The sequence below is a fragment of the Lynx canadensis genome, chromosome B3, assembly GCF_007474595.2.
Source record: "Lynx canadensis isolate LIC74 chromosome B3, mLynCan4.pri.v2, whole genome shotgun sequence".
Classification (NCBI taxonomy): domain Eukaryota; kingdom Metazoa; phylum Chordata; class Mammalia; order Carnivora; family Felidae; genus Lynx; species Lynx canadensis.
The window spans coordinates 71,828,966-71,842,266 of record NC_044308.2 but is presented as its reverse complement, the minus strand read 5'-3'; the positions used below and the strand labels follow the sequence as shown (position 1 = coordinate 71,842,266).

Sequence of the window (13,301 nt, the reverse complement as noted above, 5' to 3'; positions counted from 1 at the left end):
AGAGGGGAGACTAAAGTAGGAGTGTTGGGAAATACCTATTTGAATTTTAATCAAATTAGTCCTAATAAAGAAGGCCTCAAAACAATATATGGTTCATAAGTAACTTTCAAGTTAATCCAAAAACTTAAAATCCCAATTTGGAAAAGCAAAACCTGTTTAAAGCCCTGTTGAGAGCTAGTCAGCCTCCCCCACCCCGCACTTAAGTCAGAACTACAATAGAAAGAAGGGACAGTATAATGGAGTGCAAAAAGGCAAAGCAGTTACATAATAGAAGCTCAAGATTTGATTGTGCAAAATGACTCCTGCAGGCTGGCCTCTTCACAAACAGTTTTAAAATAATTAGTTGAGTGGATCTCAACCTTGGTTGTGCATTAAAATTACCAAGGGAGCTTTTAAAATCCTGACACCCAGGTGTGCATTCCAGACCAATTAAATCTCTTCAGGTGGGACTTAAGTGGATTAAGAGAAGTGCTTACAGTAAGAAAGTATGGTGGCAACACATTATTTTAAAAAATGAAAGTGTCAGGTGAAAGGGTGAGAGTACCTGCATTGAAATCTATGGCCAAAGTATAGAAATCACTGAAGAGGGGGAGGTGTCTGGGTAGGGTTATAAGTTGAGAAAAGCTAGGGCCAGAAGAGAGACACATGTTAAAGTAAGCCCAATTTTATCCATCCACCATTCTTAAAACTATTGCACTGTCCAGTAGAACTTTCTGTAATGGAATTATTTCATAATGCATTGACCAATACGCTAGCCCTGTGGCTGCCACCCTTGAAATGTAGGTAGTGTGACTAATTGGATTCTAATTTTTACTTTTTTATTAGCACAATGCAGGGTATGGGCAGAGGGAGAGAAAGCAAGAATCTTAAGGGGCTTGATCCCACAACCCTGAGACCATGACCTGAGCTGAAGTCAGAGTCGGATGCTCAACCGACTGAGCCACCCAGGCGCCCCAAATTTTATTCATTTTTAATTTAAATAGCCACAGGTAGCATGTGGCCAGTTTGTTGGATAATGTAGTGCTAGAGAATACTGAGCAGTTTTCAAACAAGTACAGATGACTTAGTGAACAAATGTGACTTTCCAAGTTGTTTCATGCCCTGAGTTCATTGAAGGTATTTCTAGGCCTTAAGCCCTACAGTATTCAAGAGTATGAGGACATCCACAGCTACAAGTTTAGTCTGCCAACTTCATTAGCAATGCTTCTCGCAAGATAAAGTCTTGTCAGGGGGGCCCAAGGCATCCATCCAAGCATGATGCTGGGCAAGCATTTAACATAGTCTTACTGATTTTCACACAGTCCCATTAGATTAGATTATATAATCCAATATATATAGGATTATATTCCATATATATATATATATATATATGGAAGTCTGTGTTTCAGAGTTTCGGATTAAGTGCCTTGTTGAATGCCCCATAATTATGTTAGCGCCAACATTTCAACCTGTGATCTGACTTGACCAAGGATTTTGGACCTTAGGAGAGGAAATGGTATCTTTGAGCTTACATCCTGAATCCCAAAAACTGACAACTGTTACCAAACCAGGATAACAGACTTTAGGATCCCAGCACTCTCTTTCTTAAATTTAACAAAAGAAGAAAAATATCCTTACAATTTTTCTCTCGATTCTGTACACTGAATACTAGGAGGGATTCATAGACCTACAATTAAAACACATCTTATTGAAAAACACCTGGCTAAGAATATAGTCTCTCTCACCCGTTTTCCTTAGCTCTTCTTGGGTAACCCAGAGGCACTATTTTAAACTATTCTATCTCAAGCAACAAACTTTACAATATCTTGTAAAAATTATTTTCTTCAGGATAACACTCTGATTATACAACTTTGACCCTGTATCTTATGCCTGCAAGGTCCATTAGAAGCACCTGGCAGTGTCATTGCAAGAGTGTCCTTAAAAAAGGCTTGATCTTTACCCCAAAAGATTTATTAATGTGAAATGGTGTTCAGTGACAGAGGTTGAGGTACCGCTGCAAACTTACAAGCCACAATAATGAGTTTCTGGTGTGAATTTGGGACATAAGGGACCCCCTTGCCCCCCCCCCCCGGCAAAAGTTTGAGCCTGAGAATCTACCTGTCGAGTTCAATGACTCAGAACCCCGTGCCCATTTCCAGCTTGGTTAACAGCTTTACTAGTTCCCATCCAGACTTAAAAAATCTTCCTATGGATCATAAAGTCTTGGAGTCTGATAACCTTTTGCCTATTTTGTCCCTGCACTAAAGGATACTTGCTTTAGAGAGAGATGAGACACTTAAAAGACCCTCTTGGCCCTCCTGGAGGAGGGATTTACCAGAGGGCTTGTAGTGGAGCCAGGTGGTCTGCTAGATGAGCTAGAGCCAGCTGCCAGCCCACCCTCTCTCACAGTATTCCTCTCCCTACTCAGAACCCATGATACTACATTTTGTTAGTTTCCTCATCCAGTCAAACCTGCCCTTTCCCCAGAACTTTACGTGGACTCCACAGAAGCTGTTCTATAGTGGCAGCTAGGTCATTTACAGGGTCCTGGAAGCTGCCGGGGTGTAGTTGCCAGAAGGTTGTCTGCTTAACTGCTGGAAATACTGCAGTGGTCTGCTCTGTCCTTAGCAGGTCCTTCATCCTGGACTGACCCTCAGCGTTTTTCCAGCTAGATTCTCAGTGTCTTGGGAAGGAGGAACAGCTCTTAGAATCTACTCCCTTGTGGGAAGTCTAGAAGCATCCTCACTTGCTCACTGTTATTTGACCACCTGTGGAGATAGCTTCAGTGTTTGCTGTCAGTGTTTTCATTCCCTCTCACCTGGGCAAACAATCCTGATTCATTACCCTGGTGGGACCCAGTAACTACCTGGCTACATACCCAGGGCCTTGCCATCTCCCTACCTCTCTGAAGCTTAACCTGTCTTGTCCTCTTAAGCACTCACCTAAGTGTAAGGATACACATCTTCCCTTTTAAAATATTAACCCTCCAGCACAGTCCCTCACTTTGTGAAGGAGTCTGCAGTCTTCACACAAATGGCTCAAAGGTTTATTTTCCTTAGATCTCTACAGACCTTGGGAGGCTTTGTCTCAGCTTTGGTGTATCTGAGGAGTCCTGTTTTAACTTTTCCCACCCAAGACGGCAGCCTCCTGCCTGCCCTTTATACATTTTCTTGCCTTCCTCGCAATGCCCGTTGGATGTCAGTGGTTTCATTACATTTCCCCACTCCTGCCCTCTTGCAACTTTGGTAGTCTTCAGTCCTCCCCTTGAGGAATAGTTGTACTTGGCTTCAGAATAACAGCAGCTTCAGAATCTCCTAGGCACAATTCAGTTGCAACATGATCACATACCACTTTTCCTAAGAAGAAATATGCTAGTGAAACAAAAATAACCAAGTTTAACAAAATGCATATCCCTGTATCCAGCTGAGGTAAACACATGGTTCTATTTGCTGTTTAGAAATAAATGCCATATTTTATTGCTACTGGTAGAACTCATGTGCCTCATAAATGTCTATTCAATCCGTTTTCCTTTCTCTCCACCTTCACCTACCATCATTCCAGTCCAAGCTACCATCACCTTGCCTCTGGTTTACTGCAGTACCCTCCTGTATACCCACAGCCACTGTGATCCTTTTCCAGTCACTTCCGCACAACAGCCATAGTGATCTTTTCAAACACACCTATAATCATGGCACTTCTTGGTTTAAAAGCCTTCTGGCTTCACTTGCCTTACGATAACAGTAAGACTTCTTACAGTCTACACAGGCATAAATGGTCCTCCCTTGACCATCTGTCCAGCCTCTCTACCATGTGCTCCCTTACCTACCTTGTCCAAATTTTCTTTTGTGCCTCTTACTCCCCATGGTCACTCCCCACACCTTTGTCCATTTGGGTCCCTAGTTAACTTCTTTTCATCCTTAGAGTTCAACTCAAGTGTTGCTTCCTCCAGGAATCCTCCCCTGCCTTTCTTAAGTAGACCAGTAGGCTCTCAGAGAACCAGTAATCTCTTTGTAGCACAAATTACAGTCACACTCATTAATGTGTATGATTTCTTAATTAATACGGCTTTCTTATTAGAGTGGCACTCAGAGCAGGAACCACATCTGTTACTGTTCACCAATATATCTCAAGTGTTTCACTGTGTCTGAAACTTAGAAATAGGCTCAATGAATGAAACGGGAAGTGGAAAGGTGAAGTGGGGGAAGGTTAGCTCTGGGTAGGGCAGTATTGGAAACACAGCCTGAATGCCAAGCAAGGTTGAAGAACTGACTGTACAACACACCTGAAGGAATGTTGTAATGCTTTGGGCCTGTCCCAAGGAGATGCATTCTTGCAGGTGAATTTCAGTGCCCCTGCTTTCATTGTAATATTTCACAATCCTTCCCTGTGCCTCCAGTAAATCCCTAATAATCCATGTCTGGTTGCCAAGGATATGAGAGAGTGCATTGTCCAAGAAAGATGCATATGCTCATTGAAATTAACCTCTTTTAATACCTGTAAGTCCAGTTGCCCTTACAAAGACCACTGTACCCTTAATGAGTTGCTCTCTGACCCAACACCTGTATTCTTTAATTTTTTAAACTATACATATATAAAATGCATGCATTTTAAGCATACAGCTTCATGAGGATTTACAAAATGAACATGCCTGTTTAATTAAACACCACCTTGATCAGGATATGGAACATTACCAGCACCCCAGAAGCAACCTTCATGCCCCCTCCAACCATTACCCCACTAGGTAACCACTATTTTGACTTCTATCACCATAGATAGGTGTTGTTTGTGAACTATACATAGATGGAATAGTACTGTTGAAGTTTGGGCTCCCCTGGGAGAAACACTTGGATGTAGTTTATGTGGGGAATGACTCCAGGAGACATGACTCCTGAGGAAGTGGAAGAGTGAGACAGTTAAGAAGAAAAAGCCAATATAAAGGTGTGTACTGAGATTAGGTACATAATGCTCAGAGTTTCTGAAGGATGGGGTAACAGGAGGCTGGAATATTTATCCACTGGCTCCTGTTCCCCATTGACAGAGGGATGCCACAGCAGGGGTTCACTTCTCTGCAATTTTGGGCTGTAACTGATCTTAATCAGCTCCAACAGCATTGAAGGACATTTGGATTGTTTTGGTTTGAGTAATATTGCCATGAACATTCTTGTACCTGTCTTATGAGAACACATGTACACATTTGTACATATTTCTGTTGGGTATATATATAATCGGGGTGGTATTGGGGCATAGGTTATGTGTGTATGCAGCTTTAATAGATATTGCCAAACAGCTTTCCAATGTGATTGTACTAATTGATATTTTCACTAGCTGTAAATGAAATTTTCGTTGCTCCACATCCTTATCAGCACTTGGTATTGTTAGTCCTTATAATTCTAGTTTTTTTTAATGAGTGTGAGTGTGCCTCAGTTTGCTCTTTGGTAAACTTTTTACTGTATAATTTACATACAGAAAAGTGCACAAATCATGTGTACAGCTGTTACTTGTCACACACTGAACACACTCACAAAAAATAGCAAGAAATCAAGAATTGAAAAATCACCAGCACTACAGAAGTCCCATGCATGCATGCCCTCTTCTGGCAACTTATACCACCATCCCAAAGGACATCTATTATCCTGACACCATAGATTCTTTTTGGCTGTTTTTGAGCTTCAAATAAGTGAAATAATATATTATGTGGGGTTTTTTTTGTCTATCTTCTTTGAGTCAACATTATGTCTTTTCAATTCATCTATATTGTTGCATGTTGTAGGTGGTTCGTTCATACTGTTGTATAATATTACATTATACAAATATACTGCAATTTATTCATTCTGTGAGTAGGCATTTAGACTGTTTTCAGTTTGGGCTATTATGAATAAAGCTGCTATGAACATCTAGAGCATGTCTTTTTTGAACAAATGTGTCTATTTCTGCTGGGTATAAACTAAGAATGAAATCACTAGAATAAAGAATATTATCCCATACCCTTGCCTATCTGCTATTTTCCAATTTTAGCCATTCTAGTAGGTATCCTAGCAGTGTCACATTAATTTTTTCCCCCCTTGGGGCTCCTGGGTGGCTCAGTCTGTTAAGCATTCAACTCTTGATTTCAGTCTTGATCTCATGGTTCATGGGTTCAACCCTCGCATTGGGCTCTGCACTGACAGTGTAGAGGCTGCTTGGGATTCTGTCTCTCCTCTCTCTCTGCCTCTCTCCCACTCCCACTCTCTCTCTAAATAAATAAACATTAAAAAATATTAAAAAATTTTTTTTCTTAATTTTTTTTTTCTTTCCTTTTTAAAAAATCAGCTTCTAGAGGCACCTGGCTGGCTCAGTCAGAAGAGCATGTGACTCTTGATCTCAGGGCCCAGAGTTCAAGACCCATGTTGGGTGTAGAGATATTTAAATAAATAAAGGTTTAAGAAAAAATAAGCTTCTAATGTTGGAGTAACATTTGGTTTACAGAAAAGTTGCAAGAGTACAGAGAGCTTTTTGTCTACCCACCCTCCAGTTTTGCCTAATGTTAACATCTTAATGCTACCATGGTACATTTTTCAAAATTAAGAAACCAACACTGGCACATTACTATTAAACTCCAGACCTTATTCAGATTTCAGCAGTTACTACATTCACTCATGTTGGTGGCGGGGGGTGGTTCTGCACAATTTTATCACCTGTATAATTCATGTAATCACCACCACATTCAATATGCAGAACTGTCCCATCACCACAAAAGAACTCTTATACTATTTATCATTGTACTGTGTCCCCCATCCTCCTACAACTGTTCCTATCCCTTGTAAACCACTAATCTGTTCTTCATTATAATTTTGCCATTTCAAGAAGTTCTATAAATGACATCATACTATGTAACCTTTTGAGAAGGGCTGTCCCACAGACACCCACAGCACAGTGCCCTCGAATTTCATCCAAGTTGTTACATGTAACAATAGTTTGTTCCTTTTTATTGCTGTGGATGTACCAATTTGTTTAACCCATTCATCTGTCGAAGGACATTTGCAATGCTTCCAGTTTGGGGCTATTACAAATAAAAGTTGCTATAAATATTTGTGTATCAGTTTTTGTGGACATAAGTTTTCATTTCTCTGGGATAAATGCCCAGGGGTGTGGTGATTGATGAGTGGCATGGTAAGTATATGTTTAATCTTATGAGAAATTGCTAAACTATTTCCCGGAGTTGCTGTGTTATTTTACATTCCCACCAACAAGTACAAGAGATTTAGTTTCTCTGCATTCTTGGCAAGATTTGAGATTGTCACTACTTGCTTTTTTAAAAAAGTAATCTCTATATCCAATGTGGGCTCGAACTCAACCCTGAGAGTAAGAGTCACATGCTCCACTGACTCAGACGACCCAGGATTGTTGCTAGTTTTTATTTTCACTTTTTTTCAGGCTTATTTACTTATTGTGAAAGAGACAAAGACAGCGTGAGCATGGGAGGGGGAGAGAGAGAGAGAGACAGAATCCCAGGCAGGATCCGCACCTCAGTGCAGAGCCCAATGCGGGGCTCAAACTCACAAAACCTGAGCTGAAACCAAAATTTGGACGTTTCACCGACTGACCCACCCAGGTGCCCCTATTTTCACTTTTTCAATAGGTATGTAGTGGGGATTTGTTTTCATTTTTTTGTAGTTTTTGTTTACTTGTTTGCATTTCCCTAATGGCTATGATATTGACCATCTTTTCACGTGGTTGTCTGCCATCCACATATCCTCTTTGGTGAATTGTCTGTGAATGGCTTTTTTCTATGTTATAATTGGTTTGGGTTTTTTTCACACTGCTGAATCTTGAGGGGTGCCTGGTTGGCTCAGTCAGTAAAGCATGTGCCTCTTGATCTCAGTCATGAGTTCAAGCCCCACACTGGGTACAGAGCTTACTTAAAAAAAGAAACTTCTGAGGGGTGCCTCTGTGTCTCCCTCTCTATGCCCCTCCCCTACTTGTGTGTGTGCACTCTCTTGCTCTCTCTCTCTCTCTCTCTCTCTCTCTCAAAAATAAACTTAAAAAAAAGAAACTGCTGAGTTTGGGGAGTTATTTATATATTCTAGAGACAGATCCTTTGTCAAATGGTTTGCAAATATTTCCTCTCATTCTGTAATTTTTTATCTTTTTATTATTTTATTCTATATTATTTTAAGTTTACATCCAAGTTAGCATACAGTGCAATAATGATTTCAGGAGTAGATTCCAGTGATTCATCCCCTATGTATAACAACCAGTGCTCATCCCAACAAGTGTCTTCCTTAATGCCCCTTACCCATTTAGCCCATTCTCCCACCCACAATCCCTTCAGCAACCCTCAGTTTGTTCTCCGTACTTACGAGTCTCTTATGTTTTGTCCCCCTCCTTGTTTTTATATTATTTTTGCTTCCCTTCCCTTATGTTCATCTGTTTTGTCTCTTAAAGCCCTCATATGAGTGAAGTCATATATTTGTCTTTGACTATTTAACTTAGCACAATACCCTCTAGTTCCATCCACATAGCTGCAAACATCAAGATTTCATTCTTTTTGATTGCCGAGTAATACTCCATTGTATATATATACCACATCTTGTTTGACAGTGCTGCTATCAACATTTGAGTGCATGTGTCCCTTTGAAACAGCATACCTGTATCCCTTGGATAAATACCTAGTAGTCCAATTGCTGGGTTATATAGGAGTTCTATTTTTAATTTTTTGAGGAACCTCCATACTGTTTTCCAGAATGGCTACACCAGCTTGCATTCCCACCATCAATGCAAAAGAGATCCTCCTTCTCCGCATCCTTGCCAACATCTGTTGTTGCCCGAGTTGTTAATGTTAGCCATTCTGGCAGGTGTAAGGTGGTATCTCATTGTGGTTTTGATTTGTATTTCCCTGATGATGAGTGATGTTGAGCATTTTTCATGTGTCTGCTAGGCATCTGGATGTCTTCTTTGGAGAAGTGACTATACACGTCTTTTGTCCATTTCTTCACTGGATTATTTGTTTTTTGGGTGTTGAGTTTGATCTTTATAGATTTTGGATACTAACGCTTTATCTGATATGTCGTTTGCAAATATCTTCTCCCATTCTGTCCGTTGCCTTTTAGTTTTGCTGATTGTTTCCTTTGCTGTGCAGAAGCTTTTATTTTGATGAGGTCCCAATGATTCATTTTTGCTTTGGTTTCCCTTGCCTCTGGAGACGTGTTGAGTAAGAAGTTGCTGCAGCTGAGGTCAAAGAGGTCTTTGCCTGTTTTTCCCCTCTAGGACTTCTAGGATTTTGATGGCTTCCTGTTTTACATTTAGGTCTTTCATCCATTTTGAGTTTATTTTGTGTATGGTGTAAGAAAGTGGTCCAGGTTCATTTTTCTGCATGTCGCTGTCCAGTTTTCCCAGCACCAGTTGCTGAAGAGACTGTCTTTATTCCATTGGATATTCTTTCTTGCTTTGTCAATAATTAGTTGGCCATATGTTTGTGGGTCCATTTCTGGGTTCTCTGTTCTGTTCCATTGATCTGAGTGTCTGTTTTTGTGCCAGTACTATACTGTCTCAATGATTACAGCTCTGTAATATATCTTGAGGTCTGGGATTGTGATGCCTCTTGCTTTGGTTTTCTTCTTTAGGATTGCTTTAGCTATTTGGGGTCTTTTCTGATTCCATACAAATTTTAGGATTGTTTGTTCTAGCTCTGTGAAGATTGCTGGTGTTTTTGTTTTGTTTTGTTTTGATAGCGGTTGTGTTTGTTTTTTCATCTTAGCAGAGCCTTTTGTAGAGCAAATGTTTTTAAATTTGATGAAGTCCAGTTTATCAGTTTTTGTCTTTTATGGATCATGCTTTTTTAAAAAAAAAATTTGAGAGAGAGAGAGAGCACTAGTAGGGGAGGGGCAGAAAGAGGGAGACACATAATCCAAAGCAAGCTCCAGGCTCTGAGCTGCCAGTAGAGCCCAACGCGGGGCTCGAACTCACGAACAGTGAAATCATGACCTGGGCTGAAGTTGGATACTTAACTGACTGAGCCACCCAGGCACCCCAATCATGCTTTTAAGTGTCATTTCTAATAACTCTTTACCAAGAACTAGGTCCTGATGATTTTCTCCTATGTTTTCTCTGATAAACTTTATAGTTTTATCATTTACATTTTTTGACTATTATGAACGTTTATTTAGCAAAAAAAAAAAAAAAGTTCAATAAGAAAATGCATAGCCTGATTTTTATTTTGTAGTAAAACAGTTGCTAGGAGAGGGGACATGTGGAAGCAGTTGGTTTCTTCCGGTAAACACACCCATTGTTTATACTTGTCCCAAGACTTCTAACATGATAATACTATTTCTTTGAATTACCACCATTCCAATATTGTTCTGTTGCCCACTAGTGCCATCTCCACACACTGATTTATCACAAGATTCGTAAAGGGATCGAACCCCAGCAATATTCCTTGGACATCTGCCACCATTTAATTTCAATGATGATTTCTTGTCTATAAATTTTTCCAACATGGGAGCGTGAGCTTTGCTCATGGTGTCTACCTCAAAGATGCCTCCTCATTTACATTTTTTTAAGTTTATTTATATTGAGCAGGAGAGGGACAAAAAGAGGGAGACAGGGCATCCCTAGCAGGCTCCATGCTGTCAGTGCAGACTCACAAACTGTGAGATCATTACCTGAGCCAAAACCCAGAGTCGGACAAATAACCGACTGAACCATCCAGGCACCCCTCTTTTACATCTATGATCCACTTTGTTATTTTTTGTATAAGATGTAGGGTTTAGATTGAAGTTTTTTTTTTTTAATTTATTTTTTACCTATGGTTATTCAATTGCTCCAGCACCATTTGTTGAAAAGACTATCATTCTACCAGTGACTTGTTTTTGCACCTTTGTCAAAAATCAGTTGGGCATATTTGTGTAAGTTCTATTTCTGGGTTCTTTATTTTGTCCCATTGATCAATGTATTTATCCACCTGTCCATACCATGTTTTTGTTAACTGTAAAATTGGGTAAAACTGTCTTAAAATTGGTTAGAATGATTCCTTCCACTTTATTATTTTTATTTCTTGATCTTGTATCTTGCAGCCTCACTGAACTCTTATTCTAGGAGTTTTGTTGGTTAATTTGTTGGTAGCTTCTTTGAGAAAGGAAATTTCTCAGTTCACTGAGAATTTTGTGGATTCATCTGCCTAGATAGTCATGTCAACTGGAAAAAGGGATAGTTATAATTCTTCCTTTCCAGTACGGATGCCTTTTGTTTCCTTTTCTTTCATTCTTACACTGGCTAGGATTTCTAGTACAATGATGTATAAGGATGGTAAGAGCAGATATCCTGCCTTGTTCCTACTTTTAAAGGGAAAAGTATTCATTCTTTTACCATAAGTATGATGTTAGCTGTAGGTTTTATTAGGCTAATTTTCCTCTACTCCTAACTTTTTGAGAAGTTGTTTTTTTTCCTCCCATGAATGAGTGTTGAATTTTGTCAAGTGTTTTTTGTGCATTAGATGATATTGTGTGACTTTCTTCTTTAGCCTATTAATATGGTGGATTCTACTGACTGCTTTCCAAATGTTGAACCAATCTTGCATCCCCAGAATCAATCCCATTTAGTCATGGTGCATAATTCTTTTATATACATGGTTAGATTTTGTTTGCTAATATTTTGTTGCAGACTTTTGTGTCTATATTCATGAGGGTGTGTGTGTGTGTGTGTGTGTGTGTGTGTGTTGTTCTGGTTTTTGGTTTGGGTTTGGTGTGCTTTGATATCATGGTAATACTGGCTCCATTAAATGATTTGGAAAGGATTCTATTTTCTTGAAGAGATTATGTAGAACTGGTGTAATTCTTTTCTAAACATTTGGTGGAACTAGCCACTGAAACCATCTAGATCTAGAGATTTATTTGTAAGGATTTTTAACACTAGGAACCCAATTACCTATTATCTATTTGTATTGAGCGATTTTTATAATTGTTTTTATTTTTTAGGAATTGATCCATCTTATCTAAGTTGTTGAATTTATATGGGTAGAGTTGTTTGACCTATGCTCTTATGATTCTTTTCATGTCTGTGGGCTCTGTAGTGATTATCTACTGTTTCAATCTTGATATTGGTAACTTGTGTCTTTTTAATTTGTCAGTCTTGATAGAGGTTTATTAAGATGGTTGATTTGTTCAAAGAGCCACATTTTGTTCAGATTTTTATAGTTTTCTATTTTCAATTTCATTTTTTCTGCTCTTATCTTTATTATTCCCCTTTCTTATTTTTAATATTATTTTTTAAATTTACATCCAAATTAGTTAGCATATAATGCAACAATGATTTCAGGAGTAGATTGCTTAATGCCCCTTACCCATTTAGCCCATCCCCCCTCCCACAACCCCTCCTGTAACCCTCAGTTTGTTCTCCATATTTATGAGTCTCTTTTGTTTTGTCCCCCTCCCTGTCTTTGTATTATTTTTGTTTCCCTTCCCTTATGTTCATCTGTTTTGTATCTTAAAGTCCTCATATGAGTGAAGTCATATGATATCTGCCTTTCTCTGACTAATTTCGCTTAGCATTTTGACCTGAGCTGAAGTCAGACCCTCTAGTTCCATCCACGTAGTTGCAAGCGGCAAGATTTCATTCTTTTTAATTGCCAAGTAATACTCCATTGTGTGTGTATGTATATGTGTGTGTGTGTGTGTGTGTGTATATATATATACACACACACACACACACACACACACACACACACACCACATCTTCTTCATGCATTCATCCATCAATGGGCATTTGGGCTCTTGCCATACTTTGGCTATTGTTGATAGTGCTGCTATAAACTTGGGAGTGCATGTGTCCCTTTGAAACAGCATACTTGTATCCCTTGGATAAATACCTAGTAGTGTAATTGCTGGGTCATAGGGTATTTCTATTTTTGGTTTTTTGAGGAACCTTCATACTGTTTTCCAGAGTGGCTGCACCAGCTTGCATTCCCACCATCAATGCAAAAGAGATCCTCCTTCTCCGCATCCTCACCAACATCTGTTGTTGCCCGAGTTGTTAATGTTAGCCATTCTGGCAGGTGTAAGGTGGTATCTCATTGTGGTTTTGATTTGTATTTCCCTGATGATGAGTGATGTTGAGCATTTTTTCATGTGTCAGTTGGCCATCTGGATGTCTTCTTTGGAGAAGTGTCTATTCATGTCTTTTGTCCATTTCTTCACTGGATTATTTGTTTTTTGGGTGTTGAGTTTGATAAGTTCTTTATAGATTTTGGATACTAACCCTTTATCTGATATGTCGTTTGCAAATATCTTCTCCCATTCCGTTGGTTGCCTTTTAGTTTTGCTGATTGTTTCCTTTGCTGTGCAGAAGCT

At 39.3% G+C, this 13,301-nt stretch overlaps 1 pseudogene; it reads right to left on the bottom strand.

Moving 5' to 3' along the window:
- Positions 1 to 10,132: 10,132 nt before the first annotated feature.
- LOC115515380 lies at positions 10,133 to 10,475 on the bottom strand (annotated as a pseudogene).
- Positions 10,476 to 13,301: the final 2,826 nt, after the last annotated feature.